This window comes from Manis pentadactyla, chromosome 7 (genome assembly GCF_030020395.1).
Source record: "Manis pentadactyla isolate mManPen7 chromosome 7, mManPen7.hap1, whole genome shotgun sequence".
Lineage (NCBI taxonomy): Eukaryota > Metazoa > Chordata > Mammalia > Pholidota > Manidae > Manis > Manis pentadactyla.
In genome coordinates this window covers 85,580,112-85,586,009 of record NC_080025.1, presented here as the reverse complement: position 1 = coordinate 85,586,009, position 5,898 = coordinate 85,580,112, and the positions used below count along the sequence as shown (strand labels likewise).

Below are 5,898 nucleotides of genomic sequence, written 5' to 3'. Positions count from 1 at the left end.
ATGCTGTAGACTCACTACTTGTCTTCTCTGTGTTGCACATCTCTCCCTGTGCCCCGCCGCTGACATTATACATGCTAATTGTAAGGCCCCCTTTCGTTTTCCCCTGCCCTTATCCCTCACGTCCCACCCATCCTCCCAAGTCCCTTTCCCTTTGGTAACCGTTAGTCCATTCTTGGGTTCTGTGATTGATTCTGCTGCTGTTTTGTTCCTTCAGTTTTCCTTTGTTCTTATACTCCACATATGAGTGAAATCACTTGGTACTTGTCTTTATCTGCCTGGCTTATTTCACTGAGCATAATACCCTCTAGCTTCATCCATGTTGTTGCAAATGGTAGGATCTGTTTTTTTCTTATGGCTGAGTAATATTCCATTGTGTATATGTACCACATCTTCTTTATCCATTCATCTACTGATAAAGTAAGTAAAAATAAATAGAAAGATGGATAAGTAGCAGTGAATGAATCTGTTGTGCTCTCAGTAAAATGAAGTTTATTTTCCTCCACAGTTGGAATACACTCAGAGGGGATGGGACATCAGACAATTTGGGTGAAGGGAGTGAAGTGGTAAGATCTGACCTAAGGTCCCAGCCACAGCGAGTGAATTAGAGGAAACAGCTGACTTCTAACACCTCTCAATAAAACAATGCAGGATTCCGTGTGACCTGGCATTCACAGTGTCTCTGTGGTCAGTCAAATTTCTCTGTTACTCATGCATTTTCTGTGCTGGGAATGTTCCCATAGCTTTTCAGGCTCCTCCCAGACCTGTTACTCCACTTGGAAGTATAGCAACAGTGGCTGCTTGAGGTGGTGACACCAAAAGGGGCCTCCCATCTGCTTCTTCTTTCACACTGTAACTAAAGCTGTTATCTAACATAAAATGACTGTAGAGGCCCAGGGACAGATCTGGGGTTGAAGAAAGGCCCGGCAAAGATTCCCTTGCAAACAGTGCTGTTGTAAACTAACTTGCAAGGGCTGGACAGCCTCTAGGGAGTGAGTTCTTCTCACTGGAAACTCGGGTCCTGTGTGCCTGCACTCAGGCAGAATGGGAAAGAAGTGAGCTTTAGCATGATTAGACCACAGCTGTATTCAACACAGTCACTTGTCCCTGTTAACTGAATCACACTGTTTCAGATGAAGGACAATGAGTAATAACTATTCTGTTAAAGTCTGACGTCTGATCAGACATACAACTTTTATCATAGAGACTGTTCTTTTATTGTAAGACATTTCTGTTTACTTCAGGACTTGGATTCAACATAGCAACCAAGAAGATTTTGAAGATTATCTGTTCCTGCAGCTAGATACCTACATGGAGGATGAGGTACAGTGTTCTCATGTTCCATTCAGTGATGCTGAGGACAACTGAGTGTGTTTCGGGGCTGGTAGCCTATCGCTGTTACTTCTTTCCGAGTAAAAATTTCAAGCACTCTACATGCCAAGAGGGAAATGGTTAGGAACCTGGTGGATGGTACACACATAGATGATCAATAACAAATACAAAGAGGATGAGAACATCTAAGCAAGAAACAACCTAAATAATTCAGTCATGTTAACTCGAATCATTTTATTTGAATAAATTACGATGTCCTGACAAAGAATGGTAAAACATTCACACACTTCAGCTATGAAAGGCAGCATTATAGGCTCACACAAACTCAGAAATAACAAATATTTTCTGCCACAATTTAATTTCTAGACAATCTGGTACTGAGGTGGAGTTATCATTCTGCTCTTGGTACATTTATTCACTTTTTACATGGTATCTAGACTCCGTCCCTCAGAGCTGTTCCATGGCTTTCTTCAAGCAGTTTCCAAACACCTAAATTAACCATCCACTCCAAGAGATAAGAGCTTAATCCTTCCCTAATTATATGATCTGATTGTGAACTGTAAACATAAATGATGTCAATTAATAGGAAAGACTGGGGATAAAAGCCATTTTTTCCCCTCACTCTTTCATTCCCCATTAGTCACTTTCCTGTGAATAGTTTGTCTCTAAAAAGGAATTTTCAAGGTATGTGATTTCTCCCTTTTCCCTTCTCTAAGTAGTAAGCATAAGCCATGCTGGACCATTCCTATTCTCCCTGTTGCTTAAAAAAAAAGTAACATTCTCAAAAACATTAGTGTGGGGAAGTTGGGGTTCCTATGGCCAGGATCCTCACTGACCTTAAACCCCCTGATGATGTAACTGGCCTGTTGCTAGGCTACCGCTTTCACACCTTTAGACAATAAGCTACTGTTGTGCTATATAGAGAGCTCAGCCCAGTGCTGTGGGCGGAGGCAGAGACGCTAGTGCTTGACCTACTACCAGGAGAACAAGCCGGGTAATAAACCCTTTCACCCCAAAGAACGTTTTGTTGTCAATTTCTTTGGTCACATTGAATCCATAGCTAACTTTTCCAGGGCTGAAACCAATTGGCAAGACAATTAGGAAAGTTTTTTATTTACATTGTACAACATATAGTTCAGGAAAAATGCCATGAAAGAGTGTATTCATTTACTATTAGTGCATAACAAATTATCCCAAATGTTAACAACTCAGAAAAATAAACATTTATTACCTCACCCATTTTCTGAGAGTCAGGATGGAAGTGGCATACCTGAATGGTTCTGGCTCAGCGTCTCTTAGGCAGTTGCAGTCAAGGCCTAGACCATGGCTGTAGTCATCTCAAGGCTCCACTGGGGCTGAGAGATCCATTTCCAAGACGGCTCATTCACACGGCTATTGGCAGGAGGACTCAGCTCCTCACCACATGGACCTCTCCACAGGGCTGCTTGTTCTCATGACATGGAAGCTAATTTCCCCTAGAATGAGAACACAGGTGTGGGCAATGCCTTTATGACCAAGTCTTCAAAGACACATACCATAATTTCTGCCATATTCTCGTTGATAGAAGACAGTCGAACCCAGCGGGGAGGACTCTTAGGTTCAACCTTTGAATTTGTTCAAATATTTTTAAACCATCACAGAGGGGAATTCCGTGTGAAGGATATCTATCTCAGCAATCTCATACACAATATCTATAATCTCCATCAAAAAATTATCACCCCTCAAAAAAGTAGACGAATTACTCAGCCGTAAAGAAGAAGAAAATCCTGCCATATGCAACAATGTGGATGAACCTCAAGGACGTTATGCCAAAATGAAATAAGTCTGTCACAGGAAGATAATAACTACATGATTCCACTTATGTGACTAACAAAAGAAGAATTAAACTCACAGAAGCAGAAAGCAGAGTGGTGACTACCAGGGGCTAGAGGGAGAAGGAGAATTGCTGTTCAAAGTTTCATTATACAAAATGAGTAAATTCTAGGGATCTGCTGTACAACATTGTGCTTATAGTTAACAATACTGTACTGTACACTTAAAAATCTGCAGATCTCAGGTTATGTCCTCTTACCACAATGAAAGCCATTAATTAATTAATTAAAAAAGAAAAAGTGGATGATTCACAATAACAAGTTACTGTAGGTGGTTTCCCTGTACTTCAACATGGCTATAGATAAATGCTACTACATATGTTAGCACTTCTAGGCGATAAAATGTTTGAAAATTCTTAAAGTTATTAACTTGACCTATCAGTTATGAACTTAGTAGAAAGATTTTTTCTAAAGAAAATTCCATCATGCAGCTCTTTTTACAGGACAAATGTATTAATTCTGTATTGCTGCTATTATGAATTACCGCAAACTTAATGACCTAAAAACACAATCCTCTTTTATTTTACAGTCCTAGAAGTCAGAAGTGTAAAGTAGGACCACAGGGCTATGTTCCTTCTGGAGGCTTTAGGAAATCATCTTTACCTTGCCTTTTCTGGCAACTTGTAGGGAGGGGGGGGTCATTATTCTGTGTAGCAAATGTGATTCTAGGAGAATATCAGAGTCCAAATAAATTGTGAAAAATACCTCGACAGACTTAGTTAACACCATATGAAAAAGACTTAAATTAATTTGACTTACCTGTTAACACATAACTAGTGACCAAAATGATTGACTTAATGTACCAAGATCACATTTGGCCTTCTTTCCAAAATCACGACCTACAGGGCTGGTAAATCATATTTGCTTTAATACTTATTTATAGTTAACATCTTGGATAAACTATAATTAGAGCCAGATTGTGTGCAGGTAATACTATCAAGTCATCAGTTTCTTTAACCTGTGGATCCGATCCCAGGCTCTTATCTCAGTCACCCCACAAATGATGAAGAAACACAAATGGCGCTGAAAAATGTTCATTTTGAAATATTTGAAGTTTGCCAGAGAAACTCTCAATAATTTCTTCTGAGACTGGAAAAAAGTTTTCAATACACACAGAATCATAGAACTTAGAATATGATGAGACCTAGGAAATCTGAAATTAATACAGTTCTTCCCTCCATGCCTTCTATTTCATATATGAAGATTCTACGGATGAGAGATAAATATGCTCCTAACTTCTTAGTAAAGCTAGTAAGTGACAGAGCTAGGCCTGAAGGCTAGGTCTTCGGACTCCCAACCTAGAGTATTTGTACTTAATCATATACCAATCACAAGCCCAAATTTATTCCTTAGTTTTAAAAAATACAGTGTGTGTGAAGGTTGTGCATGGCATAGGACAATGGTAGGAATGCCACCATGTATTGTTAGTCTTCTGTAACAGACACCTTTAAGTTAATTATCTCTCTGTATTTTATCTCAACAAGGTAGGAAGCACTACTCCTGATTCTAAAATGCAAAGTTAGATAACATATTTTTAGCAACGTAAATAAGCCTGACCAAAGCAAGAATGCAAGGATGTGGCCTGGGTCTCTCCTTTTAACAACAAAGCTCATGAATAAATCCACATTACATTTCTGAAGAAACAATAAAGAAATATGCAAGTTGAATAATTTCAAAATATCTGCAATGTAACATTATGAGAAGAGAGTCTTACCAATTTCATGCATTAAAAATTACAAAACAACAGTGTTAACAGATTCATTTGTTCATTCAACAAACTCTCATTAAGTGTTAATTTTGTCCCAGGTGCTGCCAATATAAGATATGAAAAAGATAAATTCAGTGTCACTCTTATTTAATAAATAAATCATAAAATGGCCAGTGGCAATATATAATATTTTTTAAGAATCATATAATTTCAGCAGGGTAGAAGGAAACAAAGTTATAGAGGAAAAACCTTTCAATAAGTGAATATATGAGAAGCAAACAGAATGATGTGAAGGAGATAGACATGAAAAGGCTTTGGAAAAGGGTAACCCAGGCCATGAGAACAGCACTGTGAAGATCTACATACAACCAAACCTTGACCTGTGTAAGGCAATAAGAAATCCATTGTGAGCTGAAGCCAAGTGGGCCGGGGCAAGTAGTAGGACACTAGGCCAGGGCTTGTCCATGTACGGTCTTGCAGGTCATTGAAAATACCTTCGCCTTTGCCCCGAATATGACAGGAAGTTTTTGGAAAGCACTAATAAGGAGACTGAAATGATTGGATTTACATTTTTAAATAGATTTAAATTTTCCATATGAAAAATCGATTGTAGGTGGGCAATAAGGGAGTAGGGTAATCAGTGAGGTAGCTTCTGCATTAGTCCAGGCAGGAAATAACAGGATTCTCTAAAATTTCATAATATGTGAAATAACAGCATAAGTTGAAGTAAAATAACGGTCAATAGACACTGTCTGAAAAACAAATTGCTTTTAAAGCAGTTTGTCTTTTCATTTTCTTTCAAGGATTGAACTCATATACTTACTATTGTCATATATGGTTTTATTCACTAAAGAGATATATATATATAAAACAATATGAAAACCCTGAAAAACAGTATGAAAAAATCTTATAGAGCATCTGTTTTCTTGTATAAAACATTAATTTTTTTCTTGTTAATTATCTCTACATCCCTCAAAAGTGGGTTATATT

The 5,898-nt window shown here is 38.2% G+C and overlaps 1 long non-coding RNA gene across 1 annotated transcript; it reads right to left on the bottom strand.

Annotated features, from left to right (window-relative positions):
• Positions 1-321: 321 nt before the first annotated feature.
• LOC118917050 (uncharacterized) lies at positions 322-5,489 on the bottom strand. Its single transcript, XR_008998636.1, has 3 exons — positions 4,915-5,489; positions 1,309-2,804; positions 322-409 (listed from the first exon to the last, which is right to left on the bottom strand). It is a non-coding gene; the product is annotated as an uncharacterized LOC118917050 (long non-coding RNA).
• Positions 5,490-5,898: the final 409 nt, after the last annotated feature.